This window comes from Saccoglossus kowalevskii, chromosome 5, assembly GCF_978046115.1.
Source record: "Saccoglossus kowalevskii chromosome 5, keSacKowa6.1, whole genome shotgun sequence".
NCBI lineage: Eukaryota > Metazoa > Hemichordata > Enteropneusta > Harrimaniidae > Saccoglossus > Saccoglossus kowalevskii.
This window is the reverse complement of record NC_140645.1, coordinates 6,741,594-6,762,085: the sequence shown is the minus strand read 5'-3', so window position 1 is coordinate 6,762,085 and position 20,492 is coordinate 6,741,594. Positions and strand designations below refer to the sequence as shown.

General features: G+C 38.3%; 1 protein-coding gene across 1 annotated transcript in view; it reads right to left on the bottom strand.

The window, feature by feature from the left end:
- LOC100370092 (cell adhesion molecule-related/down-regulated by oncogenes-like) overlaps positions 1-17,294 on the bottom strand; it is a 196,171-nt gene extending 178,877 nt beyond the window's left edge. The window contains exon 1 of the mRNA XM_085499096.1: positions 17,168-17,294. The gene's annotated coding sequence lies outside the window, so the exon portion shown is untranslated. The remainder of the gene's footprint in view (positions 1-17,167) is intronic.
- Between the last annotated feature and the right edge of the window lie 3,198 nt (positions 17,295-20,492).

The following is a 20,492-nucleotide window of genomic DNA, read 5'->3' as shown; positions in this document are numbered from 1 at the left end:
AAAATGTTCCAGTATGGCTGCACTGGGTGAAGGTGTTCCACTATGGCTGCACTGTGTGAAAGTGTTCCAGTATGGCTGCACTGGGTGAAGGTGTTCCAGTATGGCTGCACTGTGTGAAAGTGTTCCAGTATGGCTGCACTGTGTGAAAGTGTACCATTATGGCTGCACTGGGTGAAAGTGTTCCAGTATGGCTGCACTGGGTGAAGGTGTTCCAGTATGGCTGCACTGTGTGAAAGTGTTCCAGTATGGCTGCACTGTGTGAAAGTGTTCCAGTATGGCTGCACTGTGTGAAAGTGTTCCAGTATGGCTGCACTGGGTGAAAGTGTTCCAGTATGGCTGCACTGGGTGAAGGTGTTCCAGTATGGCTGCACTGTGTGAAAGTGTTCCAGTATGGCTGCACTGGGTGAAAGTGTTCCAGTATGGCTGCACTGGGTGAAAGTGTTCCAGTATGGCTGCACTGGGTAAAAGTGTTCCAGTATGGCTGCACTGTGTGAAAGTGTTCCAGTATGGCTGCACTGTGTGAAAGTGTACCATTATGGCTGCACTGGGTGAAAGTGTTCCAGTATGGCTGCACTGGGTGAAGGTGTTCCAGTATGGCTGCACTGTGTGAAAGTGTTCCAGTATGGCTGCACTGTGTGAAAGTGTTCCAATATGGCTGCACTGGGTGAAAGTGTTCCAGTATGGCTGCACTGGGTGAAGGTGTTCCAGTATGGCTGCACTGTGTGAAAGTGTTCCAGTATGGCTGCACTGGGTGAAAGTGTTCCAGTATGGCTGCACTGGGTGAAAGTGTTCCAGTATGGCTGCACTGGGTGAAGGTGTTCCAGTATGGCTGCACTGTGTGAAAGTGTTCCAGTATGGCTGCACTGGGTGAAAGTGTTCCAGTATGGCTGCACTGGGTGAAAGTGTTCCAGTATGGCTGCACTGGGTGAAAGTGTTCCAGTATGGCTGCACTGGGTAAAAGTGTTCCAGTATGGCTGCACTGGGTGAAGGTGTTCCAGTATGGCTGCACTGTGTGAAAGTGTTCCAGTATGGCTGCACTGGGTGAAAGTGTTCCAGTATGGCTGCACTGGGTGAAAGTGTTCCAGTATGGCTGCACTGGGTAAAAGTGTTCCAGTATGGCTGCACTGTGTGAAAGTGTTCCAGTATGGCTGCACTGTGTGAAAGTGTACCATTATGGCTGCACTGGGTGAAAGTGTTCCAGTATGGCTGCACTGGGTGAAGGTGTTCCAGTATGGCTGCACTGTGTGAAAGTGTTCCAGTATGGCTGCACTGTGTGAAAGTGTTCCAATATGGCTGCACTGGGTGAAAGTGTTCCAGTATGGCTGCACTGGGTGAAGGTGTTCCAGTATGGCTGCACTGTGTGAAAGTGTTCCAGTATGGCTGCACTGGGTGAAAGTGTTCCAGTATGGCTGCACTGGGTGAAAGTGTTCCAGTATGGCTGCACTGGGTGAAAGTGTTCCAGTATGGCTGCACTGGGTAAAAGTGTTCCAGTATGGCTGCACTGGGTGAAAGTGTTCCAGTATGGCTGCACTGTGTGAAAGTGTTCCAGTATAGCTGCACTGTGTGAAAGTGTACCAGTATTGCTGCACTGGGTGAAGGTGTTCCAGTATGGCTGCACTGGGTGAAAGTGTTCCAGTATGGCTGCACTGGGTGAAAGTGTTCCAGTATGGCTGCACTGGGTGAAGGTGTTCCAGTATGGCTGCACTGGGTGAAAGTGTTCCAGTATGGCTGCACTGGGTGAAAATGTTCCAGTATGGCTGCACTGGGTGAAGGTGTTCCAGTATGGCTGCACTGTGTGAAAGTGTTCCAGTATGGCTGCACTGGGTGAAGGTGTTCCAGTATGGCTGCACTGTGTGAAAGTGTTCCAGTATGGCTGCACTGTGTGAAAGTGTACCATTATGGCTGCACTGGGTGAAGGTGTTCCAGTATGGCTGCACTGGGTGAAGGTGTTCCAGTATGGCTGCACTGTGTGAAAGTGTTCCAGTATGGCTGCACTGTGTGAAAGTGTTCCAATATGGCTGCACTGGGTGAAAGTGTTCCAGTATGGCTGCACTGGGTGAAGGTGTTCCAGTATGGCTGCACTGTGTGAAAGTGTTCCAGTATGGCTGCACTGGGTGAAAGTGTTCCAGTATGGCTGCACTGGGTGAAAGTGTTCCAGTATGGCTGCACTGGGTGAAAGTGTTCCAGTATGGCTGCACTGGGTAAAAGTGTTCCAGTATGGCTGCACTGTGTGAAAGTGTTCCAGTATGGCTGCACTGTGTGAAAGTGTACCATTATGGCTGCACTGGGTGAAAGTGTTCCAGTATGGCTGCACTGGGTGAAGGTGTTCCAGTATGGCTGCACTGTGTGAAAGTGTTCCAGTATGGCTGCACTGTGTGAAAGTGTTCCAGTATGGCTGCACTGGGTGAAAGTGTTCCAGTATGGCTGCACTGGGTGAAGGTGTTCCAGTATGGCTGCACTGTGTGAAGGTGTTCCAGTATGGCTGCACTGGGTGAAAGTGTTCCAGTATGGCTGCACTGGGTGAAAGTGTTCCAGTATGGCTGCACTGGGTGAAAGTGTTCCAGTATGGCTGCACTGGGTAAAAGTGTTCCAGTATGGCTGCACTGGGTGAAAGTGTTCCAGTATGGCTGCACTGTGTGAAAGTGTTCCAGTATGGCTGCACTGTGTGAAGGTGTACCAGTATTGCTGCACTGGGTGAAGGTGTTCCAGTATGGCTGCACTGGGTGAAAGTGTTCCAGTATGGCTGCACTGGGTGAAGGTGTTCCAGTATGGCTGCACTGGGTGAAGGTGTTCCAGTATGGCTGCACTGTGTGAAAGTGTTCCAGTATGGCTGCACTGTGTGAAAGTGTACCAGTATGGCTGCACTGGGTGAAAGTGTTCCAGTATGGCTGCACTGGGTGAAAGTGTTCCAGTATGGCTGCACTGGGTGAAAGTGTTCCAGTATGGCTGCACTGGGTGAAAGTGTTCCAGTATGGCTGCACTGTGTGAAAGTGTTCCAGTATGGCTGCACTGTGTGAAAGTGTACCAGTATGGCTGCACTGGGTGAAAGTGTTCCAGTATGGCTGCACTGGGTGAAAGTGTTCCAGTATGGCTGCACTGGGTGAAAGTGTTCCAGTATGGCTGCACTGGGTGAAAGTGTTCCAGTATGGCTGCACTGGGTGAAAGTGTTCCAGTATGGCTGCATTGGGTGAAGGTGTTCCAGTATGGCTGCACTGTGTGAAGGTGTTCCAGTATGGCTGCACTGTGTGAAAGTGTTCCAGTATGGCTGCACTGGGTGAAAGTGTTCCAGTATGGCTGCACTGTGTGAAAGTGTTCCAGTATGGCTGCACTGGGTGAAAGTGTTCCAGTATGGCTGCACTGGGTGAAAGTGTTCCAGTATGGCTGCACTGGGTGAAAGTGTTCCAGTATGGCTGCACTGGGTGAAAGTGTTCCAGAATGGCTGCACTGGGTGAAAGTGTTCCAGTAGGGCTGCACTGGGTGAAAGTGTTCCAGTATGGCTGCACTGGGTGAAAGTGTTCCAGTATGGCTGCACTGGGTGAAAGTGTTCCAGTATGGCTGCACTGGGTGAAAGTGTTCCAGTATGGCTGCACTGGGTGAAAGTGTTCCAGTATGGCTGCACTGGGTGAAAGTGTTCCAGTATGGCTGCACTGGGTGAAAGTGTTCCAGTATGGCTGCACTGGGTGAAAGTGTTCCAGTATGGCTGCACTGGGTGAAAGTGTTCCAGTATGGCTGCACTGGGTGAAAGTGTTCCAGTATGGCTGCACTGGGTGAAAGTGTTCCAGTATGGCTGCACTGGGTGAAAGTGTTCCAGTATGGCTGCACTGGGTGAAAGTGTTCCAGTATGGCTGCACTGGGTGAAAGTGTTCCAGTATGGCTGCACTGGGTGAAGGTGTTCCAGTATGGCTGCACTGTGTGAAAGTGTTCCAGTATGGCTGCACTGGGTGAAAGTGTTCCAGTATGGCTGCACTGGGTGAAAGTGTTCCAGTATGGCTGCACTGTGTGAAAGTGTTCCAGTATGGCTGCACTGGGTAAAAGTGTTCCAGTATTGCCGTACTAGCTGATGATGACATTACATGTAGTTTGAACTAGTTTGCATCCTTTAATTACATTTACTTTTCCTAGGAAAAGTAAATTTGTGTTTCAGTGCATCTGAGAAACTACCATGTGAGATGACTAGAACTCTAGACATGAATTAACTAGTATGGCAAAACAAAGGAAGCACTACAGTACTGGGTCACCCAACAATGTCAGTTCCAATTATCAAGAATAAAAACACACATTACTATCACATACCGGGAAGCATGTTACACAGCAGTGTGCATGTTACACAGCAGTGTGCATGTTACACAGCAGTGTGCATGTTAAATACATGGGAACTACATGTATATAGATTTAATGCACTCTTACTATTACATGTACATTTCTTGACAGGTTGTCCTTCTCCTGAACTCAAACACGCAAACAGACATTGGGGGAAATTGTTTCCATCCATGCAGTATAAACTAAAAAAACTTAAACTTAAATTCCACGATAAATTACTTTGATGAAAAACAAAAACAAAACCAACCGAAAGATAGATATTTGAAAAAAAACATCTTGCTGGGAGGGTAGAAAGACCGGGTTACCAAAAATACGGGTAAATCACCTTCCCCCCCATATATTATAATGGTCATCCCTTAAAAACGATTAAAAACAGCCAGGTTTTACCCCAAATAGTCTGCATACAGTTCAGAAAGGTGCAGAGATTATGTTGCAGATTGTCACTTTTAATTTCACGCTACTGCACAATAAGAATAGGAAACACCATGGTGGCACCTAATCCAGTTATCCAATATGAAACATTTCTGGGTAGTCCAGTCTCTGGAATTTCTAACACTTGGAAGCTGTATACAAAGTCTGGGAGTTACAGTCTTTTTCTCAGGGTTTGCGAAAACATTCTGAAAAGTAAAAACAAGCCGCCTGTTGCTAATATAGCTCCACTGTTTAAAATGTATAATTACATGTAATCAGTCTAACCATTTTCAAGTTGAAGGCTCAGGTATACTATAAATACGCTCCTAAACAATAGGGATTATTTTCTTGCTTGCCAAGCTGTAGTAAACAGCTCCAGCCAAGCTCCAGTAAAAACGTGTTTTCTCGAACTTACATGTCTATTATGTCGTGCCAAAGTGGATGCATGTGACTATGAATATCACAGCAGTGACTGTGTGTAGTATTTATGACAATAAATAGTGTAGGAGCTGAGATTTTGGCGGATAAAAGTAAAAAACATGAACCGGGGAAAGGGATGCGCGACTAATCTTGAATAATTACTACTGTCAATCAAAGTCACGTGATGTTGGACCGCTGAAACAGGATGCGTCATAGGCTATGCAAGTGATTAACACCATGCATTAGAATAGCCACACCTCCAATTCACACTTGCCCGGGGGAAGTGAATTGGGCCTTTAACAAGAATATTCACTAAAATGAGAAAAAATTATTAAAACTAAATGAATTCTTCTGATAAAGGAATGAATCAAGTAAAACTGACAAGGTACAAATGTACCTACGTATAGCATACCAAAACAATCAGGCTTGTGGTTTTCAAAAAGACATCAGAAATATTTTTTTTTTACTGAAAATGACAAAAATATTTATTGAAATTAGGTGATAAAAGTTATTGTCACAAATTCAACAAATCTGACTGTGGTTCGACCAAGGTGTCTACATATCAAATATCAAAGCAATCTGGTTAGTAGTTTTCAATAAAAACTTAAATAGCCTTTTTTACCAAAAATTACAGAAATATTCACTCAAATTTTAAGAAAGGTTATTGTCACTAAGTGACAAACCTGATAGGGGTGTGGCCAAGATACCTACATTAGATGTACAATGTCAAAGCAATTTGTAAAGTCGTTTTCATTCAATAAGAAACCTAAATAGTCTTTTTTTACCAAAAATTACAGAAATATACACTAAAATAAGAGAACTACTATCATGGAAGTCACAAATTTTGTCAAGAGGTCACTATATATATTTGCATAATATGATCGAGCGATCAATGCCAAGTGCGAAATATAATAAAAAATTAAATAAACAATTCATATAAATACCACAGAAATGCTGTAACTGCAAGGAAATATACAAGAGCAATATATCAATACATGTACATGTATGTAGTAAATATTTCTACACATATAAAAAGTTACAGAATATTCCTATGTAATCTATGTAAATTCTATTTTAGGTTGTCATGATAAGCATAATACTTAGAAAGATTAATTAAGGTACACTTACTTCACTACCATTAAAACATTAATCACAGTAAATCATTCAAAAATTGTTGTCATGATTGACATACATATTTGAAGTTTTCACGAAGAAAGAATGTGTTTTTGAGAAAACATATGCAAAATAGTCACAAAAGCAACCATTTTGGAACCACGAAAATCCATGTAAACACATTATTCCATCGACAACTCATAATAATATTCAAAATTCTGCTAATTTTTTGTGACAGCCACATGTAGCCCTCATAACAATATATACATATAAGTAGGTCACCAAACAAAATTTAGATGGAATGTTTCTGCCATAGCAACCAATTGTAAACTATTCAAAACACACATTTTTAATAAATTTTTGAGGTCGTTTTTGTAGAAATATTTGTTCGATGACTATACTATATATATATATTTCAAAATTATGAACATTACACTCTTGCCGGATTTCAAAATTTTCTAAGTATGTTTTTTTAATGGTAGTAAATTACCTTAAAGTTAAACTCCTGACAAATTTGAAAGCAGCTCCCCAAGACACCAACATGTGAAATATCGAAATAATTGGGCAAGCAGTTTTCAATATTGTGATTTCTTTTTTTATTCTCATGATTGCCCAAATAGGCAACGAATTTTCATGTTTAGTTGCCCCAAGCAAAAGTGGTTGTCCGGGACAACAGCCAATTTGGATCTCTGCTTAGATGTACATTCCTACGGTTTTCAGTTAATGTGCAGACAAATGTCAAAGTGTGGTGTAAGCACTTGTAAATTGCAGGATGTCAAATTAAATTCTTGTGGAGGGATGTCATTAGGGTTATTTTTAACAAGATTCCCACTGTGCTAAATACAAACCTGCAGAAAACTATAGAGTACATAATGTCTACATATTTATGGAATGTACCATTATGATGAGTGGGGAGAATAGGTCAGACAAAGGAGGGACTGGGTAATTTGATTGCAATGCCTGTGTAGCTGATATTGATGCTCTGTGGCGGAAAACTACGCGACACATCGTGAACATTCTGACCTTTTCAGCAACAATGATTATATGGTTTTTATTACTGCAGTGCATTGTGGTTAATTCCAGAAGTGATACATGTATAAACTTGAAGACAAGCACAAATTACAATGTACCACTATGGACACATGGACAGTATTGTCGATTCCGCTGCCTCGTTTAATTTGTGTTGGTTTCTTCTCTCACCTGTACTGTTATCAATTTCCAGCAGGTTGGTGAAATCAATGTACAAAATAGGTTCTCAAAATACCAATCACTTGCCTCTAAAATATTATATTTATTTCGATAAAGAAATTTAATTTATTTTAAGTTTCCATCACCCATCTAAATGAGCCACAGCTTTTTTTAAGGTTTTAGAAACAAAAGAAAAATTCAATTTTCCTGAAAAACAGAGGTACAATTGTAACGATGAATTTTAAATTAAAATTAAAAATTTGGAAAATGTATTGAGCAAATGTATTTATCTTGACTCCAAAACCTTCTTCTAATAATTTTACTTTATTTAACATTGGCACCATGCAAATAACAATTGGTGGAAGGCAACTTAAGTACAGTAGTCAAGTTTGTCTCTACATCAGAAGTATCTTGGTAATATGATAGAGAAGGTTCAGCATAAATTATACTTTTCATGAAAGTAATATTGTTATATAATTATCCAAATTTACAAAGCAATTGCAAATTTTAGATGTAATCTATTTTTTATGAGTATTTGTATTCTATGTAGAGTACAGTATAACTGTTCAGAGTTTGTTTTGAAGTGCCATCATTATCCCTAAATGTTTTTAAACTAATGTTTCTAAAATTAATCTTCAATCATGATTTTTTTTTTACAGAAAAATATGATTTTTTTTGTAAATGTTTTAAATAATCGATCTTTTGACAATTTTATCAGTATTTAATCAAAATTTGGGAACTTTTTACACAACACTGTATATCACAATTCCTAGTTAGTTTTGAATTTTTGTTAGTCTTGTTTTTTTGTACATACAGGTATATTCGTTGTTTTATCAGCAACTGTAATTGCAGGTTCATGTATGTCCATTGTTTCTTGAAGTGATCAATAAAAATAAAATAAATATCACTCGGCAAGAGTAAGGAAGACTTAAACCCGAGAAAATAAGAAACGGCAGCCACTTTGATGAAAACATTGACACAGAGAAAAACACATGTCAATCACACTTATCTCTGTGCACTCTCTGTACACAGGATTTCAAAGGAACACGGCTCTCCATTCATGCTGTATTTATTATGTTTTGCAACACACAAAATGCTTCCCTTCTATTCATAGGGCAAGGACAGTGGGTAGAAAAACAACCCTTTGTATGGCACCCAATAGTAAACCTTAAGGTAATAACACTGGGGGATAGTGTGAGACGAGATGCTGCTGTGAAACAATAAATCTCAGGGAATATTATTCCAAGTATTCACTTTACCAAACACTTCTTGGCAATAATAATCTGATTAAATGATAAAGTTGGTTTACCTACTGGTAAGACTATAGAATATAAGTGGTAGACCTATCCTACACTGTGTGCTTTCATATAATACTTTCTTTCCTCCACTGTGGTAGACCTATCCTACACTGTGTGCTTTCATATAATACTTTCTTTCCTCCACTGTGGTAGACCTATCCTACACTGTGTGCTTTCATATAATACTTTCTTTCCTCCACTGTGGTAGACCTATCTTACACTGTGTGCTTTCATATAATACTTTCTTTCCTCCACTGTGGTAGACCTATCCTACACTGTGTGCTTTCATATAATACTTTCTTTCCTCCACTGTGGTAGACCTATCCTACACTGTGTGCTTTCATATAATACTTTCTTTCCTCCACTGTGGTAGACCTATCCTACACTGTGTGCTTTCATATAATACTTTCTTTCCTCCACTGTGGTAGACCTATCCAACACTGTGTGCTTTCATATAATACTTTCTTTCCTCCACTGTGGTAGACCTATCCTACACTGTGTGCTTTCATATAATACTTTCTTTCCTCCGCTGTGGTAGACCTACATGTATCCTGCACTGTGTGCTTTCATATAATACTTTCTTTCCTCCACTGTGGTAGACCTATCCTACACTGTGTGCTTTCATATAATACTTTCTTTCCTCCACTGTGGTAGACCTGTCCTACACTGTGTGCTTTCATATAATACTTTCTTTCCTCCGCTGTGGTAGACCTATCCTACACTGTGTGCTTTCATATAATACTTTCTTTCCTCCACTGTGGTAGACCTATCCTACACTGTGTGCTTTCATATAATACTTTCTTTCCTCCACTGTGGTAGACCTATCCTATACTGTGTGCTTTCATATAATACTTTCTTTCCTCCACTGTGGTAGACCTATCTTACACTGTGTGCTTTCATATAATACTTTCTTTCCTCCACTGTGGTAGACCTATCCTACACTGTGTGCTTTCATATAATACTTTCTTTCCTCCACTGTGGTAGACCTATCCTACACTGTGTGCTTTCATATAATACTTTCTTTCCTCCACTGTGGTAGACCTATCCTACACTGTGTGCTTTCATATAATACTTTCTTTCCTCCTTTCGTCTCACATTTTTTACCCTTAACCTTATCAGTACTTTCCCGCCAATTCTTCAGCACTTTTTCTGTTTTATATTCTTTAATATTTCTGGAAATGAACCCCAATTTTGAGCCAACAGACAAAATTTGGATTAATTTTCAGTTTTTACTAAACAATTTGGCTATTTTTGCCAATATTAGGACAATGCCAAAAACTATCAGTACCAGACAGTACTCTGATTGGTTGATTAATTAACTCATTAATTAATTGTATAATTCACCTACAAGAACATCATGGCAAGGTATTCCATGCCTAAAATGGTGGTTCAAAACTACATACAGAATTGATATGAAAACTAAGTTGAAGTTTACACATATTTCATAGCAAACCAAAGAAATAACAACTTTTGTATCAAACCACGACTGATGCTGTTACAACCTTAAAAAGTAGGTTATTAGCATATTTGTGTGTACGTCTATAATTGTTTGTGTGTTATTTTTAGATTCTTTGCACGTCCTTAATGCCACTTACATGTATCATATTCCTCAACAACCTGAATTACCGTTATTACCTGAAACTCCATGAGAAAAAAGCAAAACACAATATTGAAAAATTCTGTTATTGGTCAGAATTTTAGAAGCAAATCTGCAAAATAATACAGTAAATACTTACAGTACTGTAAATAATTACAGTACAATTTTCAGAAGAAGCCAAATTGATTTTTTTTCAGATAGAAATCTTCAAGAAACTCAAAAGATGGGAAAAAGAGGGTTCAAAAATTGACAGTTTACCCAAGTAGTACATACATGTAAGTAAGTTACACGTTTACTTGATATATGTGAGAAACATCAAAGCTTGTCATGCCCTGTGAACAAGTACTATCAACAGAATTTAGGTTACAGTAGAAATTCTTAACACTGACACTCAAATTATTCTAACAAGCAAAACAAAGGGTCCTATCTATTTGTACACTGTTGTGAACAGGTGCACTCTTCACTTGTACACTGTTCAAAACATGCCACAGATCTTATAACAGTTTTTTTTATTTTATTGGAGACTAACCTAATTTCTATGAGAACTGGAGGAAAATTACGGCAGATGAAAGAAGAAATAACATTTCCTTATCAATCACACACACAATGCAGTAGTTTGTCAACTGAGTGTCTGTAGGTAACGTTCGATTTATGAGAGATAAACTTAGAAACATTTAAAAAACATAAACACAGGGAACATAAATTTGGCTAAGAATATGTGCTTTGCTATGATATGCATTGCGATTCAAACAAACAAGTTTAAATATACAACTACATTTTTTTGTAATTACAGCAGTGGATGTCAGGTGGAGTTTCTGACATCACACAGTTTTATTGAAGTGTTATTTCCTTTTTACAAGACATTCACACTTTGAGAACGGAAATAATCGGATGTATGCATGCTTGGTTTGAATGACAGCTCAGTCGGTAGTTGTACGAATGCACGGCATTAATTATATCCATATAACATAGTGGGAATCGTTGATTAAGACGGTAGAAACTCGTTTAGACAATTTGTCATTTATACGTACACATTCCTACACTATGTACACTGTACCACTCGTTGATCACTATTGTATCACTTCAATGCCGACACAATGGAAACAAACTACAACGCAGTGAGTCTTTCACACCCATATTTTCACAATCACACACGACTACATCTGCTCAGCACTGAACGAAAACCATGCACCGCTATTGAAAAAAAATTACAACCACATAACTTATTTGATTTAGATGGCCTTTCTGTGATGCCATACTAGAAAAATATGTTGTAATGTTTTATCAATGAGCGAACAGTTTTTTTGTGTTTTTTTTAATTTTCCCTACTATGTCATGCATAAGCACATATACAGATGTTAGTTTAAGCAATAAAATGACTTGCATGCCACATCCACTGATACCATAATCGCACAAAACATGTCAATGACCCTCAGAGTCGTTTCTTCGTACAAAATATGTTCAACTATGTGCATGGGAACAGTGATGGATATTAGTATCTAGCATCACCATGGCAACTTTTGCCTTTGGGAGGACACCTGGATGACTAACGAACCTTGTCAAATTTCATGTGTGTCACCCCACAATGCTTTGCTTTGAACTCTGAAAATTGATGAACCACTGACGGTAAATTTACAATTGGATGACAAGATTTGGTTGTAAACTACACTGCAATATTAAAGGCTAAAGTTACCAGCTCAATTCTTTGCTTTCACAATGATCTCAGAAGCACTGAATATTATCTTCAAAATTGTAATAAATGTTTTTCCCAGAAAAGACATCTTAAAATGCAATATAACTCAACCAGTAATACCAGTAGTGTATATCAGGCGTACACAGCCAGAAGGGGATGTCACTAAGAAAAACATGAATTTTTTCAGTTTTCAGCAGTTTTCTCTTGAATAAGTGAGTGTTTTGTAACGCTAGTTGACAATGCTATAATATGACTTGCTTGCGTAACGAGTGGTTCCTATAGCAACAAGTAGGATATAATTATATTATTGGTTCCTATAACAATTATATACCAGCCAATATTTTGTTCACTTACTGTAAAATACTTTATTTTAGCTGGATTTAATTTTCGCTGAAAAGACTTTTTGGGTGTTTTGCATGAAATTTATTTGCACTTATTTTTGACAAGTTGTAAAAATATAAAATATAGGAAAAAAGGTATATTAGCTGGATTTTATTTTCACTGAGTCATTACTTCAGCAAAAATTAATTACAAGCGAAAATACAGTTTTAGTCCGAAAACGAAGTCCGAAAACGGGGACTTATAATTCGGTCTCCGTCCGTCCATGCGTCCGTCCATGCGTCCGTCCGGAGTCATATCTCAGAATCCTTTGGACCGATTCCGTTCATTCTTTGCATGTGCCTACCGGTAGTACTTTATTTGTAACATATGCACATGCAGTGGTTTAGCGATTCGATTCAAAATGGTCGACTGGCAGCCATCTTGTTTTTTGAAAATGTTGTATTTTGGACATGCTTTGTCAGTCTCATTCAAATTTAGTGCATAGATCATACATGTTAGGATACATGTCCCCGACCATCTGTGAGTTCCTTAGTCCGTCCGTGTGTCCGTCCGTCCGTGCATCACTGTGTCCAGAGTCATATTTCAGAAATCTGTGGACCGATTCCGTTCATTCTTTGCATGTGCCTAGTACCTTATGTGGGATATATGCACATGCAGTGGTTTAGATGATTTGATTCAAAATGGCTGACTGGCAGCCATCTTGTTTTTTGAAAATGTTGTATTTTGGACATGCTTTGTCAGTTGTCATTCAAACTTGGTACATAGATTATACATGTTAGGATACATGTCCATTACGATTTATTTCACAATTGGATCAAAGATGGTCGACTGGCAGGCATCTTGTTGTTTTGTTTTTTTTATGCGGTATCTTGGACGTGCTCTGTCAGTTTTCATTCAAATTTGGCACTTACATGTACTTTATGTTAGAATGCATGTCCATGACAATTTGTTTCAAAATCTGGTCAAGGATGGCCGATTGACAGCCATCTGACTTTTTGGCCTTACTACTATATTTCCACAATTTATGTACCATTTTCATTCGTATTTGGCACATACATCATACATATCAGTGTGTTTCATAATCAGATCAAAGATGGCTGTTTATATTTTTGGCCATATTACTACTACAAGGAACACATGTTTTGATGTAAATAAACAATCTGTTGTATACGCCACTTGGAACTCAAGTTTCAATGACACGGTCGCGACAACCCCTCCGCTTTAATATGACGAGCACAAAGAGAACTTTTAAAAATTTAACAGGGGCTGTGTCATTTTCAATGACTTGTTTACAGTATTACATCATATTTAGGAATAGCGCCCTCAGTGTTGATAATGTAGCCATGTTTTATTCACTTATGACATAATATTTAGGAATAGCGCCATCAGTGTTGATAATGTAGCCATGTTTTATTCACTTATGACATCATATTTAGGAATAGCGCCATCAGTGTTGATAATGTACCTACCTAAAAGACTAGTTTCGGGACAAGTTACCTTAGAAAGTTAAAAGCTTTGTTACTATTCACAAATTTTATAATTTTTCTAAATTTTAATCAATACTTGTAGCCAATAAGAAATTTTGTCATTTTGGACAATATTATCAACAACAAAAAACAGGCAATATTTTGTTGAGAAAAAATATTGCACTCAAATGGTTAAACAACCATTCACTACTGTTGTCCATGGTAAAAGGGTTTCATCATATCTTAATTTCCTTTTTCAGGTACTTATGGGTAACAAATGTATGAAGTTTTAAGATGGGGTACCTACATGTATACTGTAAAAAATACTTTATTTTAGCTAGAAATAATTTTTGCTGAGAAGATTTTTGGGTGTTTCATATGAAGTTTATTTTCACTAATTTTTATTGAGTTGAATGTAAAAAATAGGAAAAAAGGTATATTTGCTAGATTTTATTTAATTGTTCAGAGCCTTTCTCAGGCTATACACTGGTACAAAGTAATTAAGTACAAAATTATGCCTTTAAAAACGCAATTCACATCACTTCTCATTTAACAAATTCAGAAATGCACAAGTAAGAGAAAAATTCACTATGGTAACAATAATTTGCATTTTTTTCTTTGTGTTCCAAAATAGATGGACAAATACATCTACATTAACAAAATCATTGGAGACTTCCTGCCACTGTAGAAGGGGAAGTATTCACTCAGATTAATTTTAGCAGATTTAATGTTGCTGAGGTATTCACTGGTATTAATTTCAAAGGTTTGTGAAGGAAACAGTAACCTCTATTGTTAACTTTGCATATTCACTAGGTTTTAATTTAGGTGCATTTCGCTATCATCAATACAAGTGAAAATAAAACCCAGTGAATAATGAAGTCCTAGACAGTAACATGGAAATAAACTAATTTTGTATAGAACACCAATGTTCATTGTTTTATATTTAATCTGTGAAAGAGCATGGGCCTTTAACTTTTTCACCACCAGTTTCTTCTTTTCATCACAAATTCACAAAATAGTCCTGTTTATAGTCTGCACTTTCCCTCAGAAGATTGGGACAAAAATAGCCAAATTTTTAGAGTAAAAACTGACTTTTGACTCAAATTTTGTTTGTTGGCTCCAAAATTAGGGTTCATTTCCAGAAATATTATAGAATATAGGAAAAAATTGCAGAAAAATTTGGGCGAGAAAGTCTGGTGTTGAAATTTCAATTTCCACATGCATGTTCATCATAATTCTACTTAAAATGCATAATTTCCTTCATAGAGTAAATTAGTTCATAAAACTGACACATATATGACACTTTGACAAATAAAAGATACATACTGTAAAATACTTTATTTTCGCCGAAAAAAAATAAAATCCAGCGAATATACTTTTTTTCTTATATTTTACATTCAACTTGACAAAAATCATTGAAAATAAATTCCACACAAACACCCAAAAAGTCTTTCCAGCGAAAATTAATTCCAGCTAAAATAAAGTATTTTACAGTACACCAAATGGTTACAATCTCTCAACCACAATTCAAGGGAAATAGTTCTGCATTGGATTTTTCCACTTCACTACATCGTACATACTTTCTGAGATGCTTCAGCGGCGTCAGACAGACTGCTTTTTAGAGAGCTCCTATCAGTGTACAGGAAACCCAAACCAGAGTGCTAATACTTTGCCTAAATTAAGCTAATTTTCTTCAAAGAAACCCCAATAATGGCAGAATGAGTCCATTATTTGACCTGTCACAACGGATGTCAGACATTTAAACAAGAAATATCACATTTAGTAATTGGAATGTTAACACACAAAAATAAATGCATCACATACAAAAATGGACAGTTCTGATTGGTCACTTTACTTTTGACAGTTTCTTCATCAAAAATGTCAAAGAACACTGCTCTTTAATTGTAGACAAGACACACAAGAACATGTTGGAGCAACCCAAAAGTACTTAAAATTTTATTTTAATCGATTTTAATAATTAGTACAGGGAAAAAACTGCTGTGACATTTTTTTTTTATTTATTTATTTATTTTCTACACTGATGTTCATCTCAGCGAATAATCAGTTTAAAGTTAAAATTAAATTAATAAAAACGAGAAAAAATTATGAAACTTTGTACCAGTGAAGATAATTGTCATGCAAATTATCAAATCACTAACTTATTAGGAATAACCTTTTTTTTCAAGAAAGACATTGAAGAAGATAAAATTACTGAAAACTTCACTTGTGTGAAACGACAGTTTCCATGGAATCAGGACTACGAACTAACACCAAACATTTGATACAGTGTCGGTATTAAATTTATAAAAACAGTGGATATATTCAGAATGTAGCATATTTTAATCACTTGCAACTCTTGGCTTGAATGTCTTATTTTTGTGATGCTGGAACCCCGAGCCGGAAGAGTACGCTTTGATCATGGAACCGGTTTGTAGTACCATGGTTAGATAAAAACATTAATACACACAACCAGTACCATGGCCTCGTATTTAATTTAGTGAGTTGACCTAAAAAAAAAACAATTCGCCGTTCATATCAACGCCAAAAGCATGACCAAAGTGAGTGAATACAAAGGCGTCAAACAAACAAAACAAAAGCATGGCAGAACGGTGGTCAAAACGGGTGACAGACAAGCTGAGCAGCTATACAAATACAATGAGACTATGACTGAAATACCCCAACAAAATCCTATAATATCAATGAAAAACGCTACACCAAGTTTGTGTACAAACACCAATCAATTTGAGTGCCTTTGAAAAGCCACTCTGGGATAAACTATGGTAATCTGTCTTGTTCAAATAGCGCTACACAACTCGGCGAGATATGCCATACCGTTTTCATGAATAACACAGCCGGCAGAAATTCCGGAGTGAAGAGGCAGGAAACTCGAGAGTGAAACCCGAGCAACAGACTGACAAAAGACGGCGATGTTTCATGGCACGGTTGAAGGAAGCAGAAACGGTTATCCGTTCTAGTAACTTTTTTCACGGCATCTTACGAAGCAAATATGGAACGGATCGGACATGAAAACAAACACACACGTGCAGTGGGTCAAACTCGACCTACGACCATTCGAAGGTGACACGGGTGCGACCAGTATATGCAGTGTGTGAAGGTGTGGATACAATATGCAAGGTTTAGTGAACCGTGTACATGATTTTGGACAACCAACTTCTGAATGGAACAGTACGATCACTTTTTCACACACGGTCTTGGGTGACGCCGCGGGCAATACCGCTACACTGGGAGATTTACTACAAATCGACGCTATGTTTCTAATCACATCCACATACACAATACAACTCTCTAACACACGTACCTCAGTAATCAGTGTCACCGACAATCCTCGCCGATCCTCAAATCCGCAGGTTGGTTTACTTCTCACATAAATGTTTTAAAGTTGAATACTGGATGTGTCCTGCGATCACAAGCAGCTGAGAGTTATGTAAATTAGTATGCTAATTAGGTCTCGCTTCGCCGCGCTTGGTTTATTCAGTCGCAATGTTTATTCAGGAGTAATGACGTTTTTACAGTCCCGGTTCTCCTATAACGTAATTTGTAAACCACCCACATTTCCAAATATAATATATTTCATACCCATTTTTTATACACTTCCATACAATTTTATGTATCATTTATTTTGTATCAGTCGCTTAGCGTCGGGCGACGCTTACTGCGTCTGAGGCTGTGGCACGATTTTTTGCATGGGGGGGGTCTATCCCTTACAAGGGGGTCCGAGGGCATGCCCTCTCTAGCAATTTTGGAATATAGACCCTCCAAAACGCTTCTTCCTGCATTTTGAGGGGCAAAATTTGCTGACACAAAAAGTTTCATATTGATCTTAGGGGCGACGCCCCCCCCCCCCATTTTTTCTGGGGTGTCCGGCGGCCTGACAGAGACCGACTGATATAAAACATAGTCAATAGATTTTTTCGACAGATAAAATTACGAAAACAATTACCATATATTCTAATCCTAACTCATTTTGCAGTGATATCAACTGAACATACCACCGAGTGCCGCGCAGCCAACGAGTGGTGTACATTAAATGTTTTTTTCATGACGAAATATATTTTACAGATCTAGAAAGTTGAGTTGACTAATTTAAATTAAAGAGGAGAAAATGCAAGCTATTCATACCCTGTCCTCCGGCTAAAGACTTAATATTACCCATCTTTTGGGAGGTGTGGTCTCTTTTTTTTCGGCAAAATGTTCTTCTGTCCGCCAAATATTAAATTATTAGTATTTATATTAAATTATATTAAATAAAAACACATGTCCCCAAACAGATCTACGAAGATACTCCATTTTCAAGTTTTACAATGTCGCCTCCCCTAAACGAATCACAACATTTTCCCCTAAGCTCTCAAGAAATAGAATATGTTTCCCCTGGCTTCAAATAATAATTATATTAGAACAACTTTTTCGGTGAACAGTTCCACTGACTGCCGCCGTAGAGTCGCTTACGAGATGCGTACAGCGTGCGTCATTTCTTCGCCAACGGTACACGATTACACTTTTGTTCAGCAACAGAGTGTCGCCAAACCTACACCATCACACCACTGACTTTCAGAAAGCATTTTTTTATAATAATGAAAATAAATAAAATGAAATATCGCTCAAAGTTAATAAATAATAACGAAATTGATGTACCCAAAAATAAATTTCCCACTTCCAAATATATTTCTGTGAAAACGTCAAATTTAGGGGAAAAATCAAGTTGTACAATAAAATCAGTCTAAAACTTCTATGTACAGGTGCTATGTCGCATATACCACGACGGGGTGACACTCTATCGATATTTGGGAGTATTTGTTTAATGTCAAAATTTTAGCAAAAAGTTCTAATGTGCAAGCCTGGGGCGTAACTTTATAAAATCCAAAAGAAGTTGATTTCTGCATCTCTGTAAACCGCCAGTTGAGTCTATGTAGACAAGACAGTGTTTGATACTTAAAAAAAATTTCAACAAACAAGCTGATCGCTGATTGGCTTGACTGTTTGGTAGGGAGCCAATCAGGCACGATAAGTAGCTTCACATTGACTCTAAATTACTCGTAATGGCACATTTGGATTATGCATCGTGCGTATGGTATGATGATTTAGAACATGTTCTGAGACTTTGAATTAACTTGTTCCTGTCTTACGTGGATTTGAACTACTAACTCAGCATTATCGCCGTAAACCGGTGGGTCGTCACTGTGAGTCACACAGTAACTGGGATATGTCGCATTCATTAGATATATTTCACTTAATATATTTCACAACTTAGCTGGCAATGTTGATGTTTTGGTGTTCGCAACAATACGACGGTAACAGTATGTCTCAAGGAAGCACGACACTTTTGATTATTTTTTTCTGTTCTTGTTAGTACAGAAATATTTGATTTAGTCACAATACAGCTGTCACTGTCGGTTGACTGTAAAATGTTGAACGTGGACACACTTCATTAAGCATTTTGTGCATCCACCGCAACTGTCAAGAATACCAATATTGGTAGCCGGGATTGATTGTTAGCTTGACTTTCCAGTTTTGATCAACAGGTAGTTCCACACTTTCTAGTGCAAAAGTGGTAAATAATGCAGGTAATGCAGATAACAAGTAACAGATAATGCTGCGCCCCCTGTCGGTATGCTTGAGAGAACACATGGGCTTCTGCTGCTTCAAATCGAACCTACAAAGTTATCGAGGGACATGGCTAAATTAACCAAAATAGTTGTTGTGCTGTTGATCAGATACTAGTAATGCAATGTTTGGCCTGTCCCGTAAAAAAACAACACGGGACCATCTTCCGAACTAGATAAAGCTTTTCGTCAAGGAGTTAGCTATAGATTCCTCTCAGTCAGAGCTGTGTACGACAAGAACCACTTGAACCTGGCTCAAAACTATGTCTGCTATTAATATAAAAAAATCACTAAAGCTCAAACGTGACTGGACTGCTGAATCAAACAAGAACGTGTATTGTTATGAATTATTAAAGGGCGGCAGTCGTCGTGCCGCGTTCTGTTCAATATGGGACTCACAGTGACGTATACAACGCGTGTAAAATACATTGTTTATTTACATGAAATTCAAACACGCGCTGCGCCGACGACCACCGCGCTTTAAGTTTTGTACTTCTGTATGTAAAAACAATTATCCTTCGAACATCGTGCTTCGGTCATTGTATGGCGCCCTCGTTTCTGAGGTGCTCAAAACGGGCCATTGTTTTCGGGCGTTACATCGAATCTTATAGTGAAATTGACAAGTGTGAATATTGTTCTATTAAGAAGTTTGCGTGTGTTTCAATAGCAGTATGTATTCCACTAGCGATACCGTATGGACACGGGGCCTTGGCACCATAATGCCCATTATCACCTTTTGTCAACAATGTTTAAACAATTCATTATTTTTTTCTAAATTTACGCTTTTTAAGTAATTATTTACTCGTAATTTTATTTAATTTCTAAATTAAATAGCAGATAACCGAAGCCATATAATAAAATCACCTGAGTAAATGATCCCATCTAAACTACATCCACAAAAACCATAGAACGATTTTGTTGTGTAATTTGAAGAAAAAAAGAAGAAAAGAACAAAAACGTCGCTTGGTGGCGAACTGGAACAGCTCTATCATGCATGCCCAGTGCGCATTAATGTAATGGTAT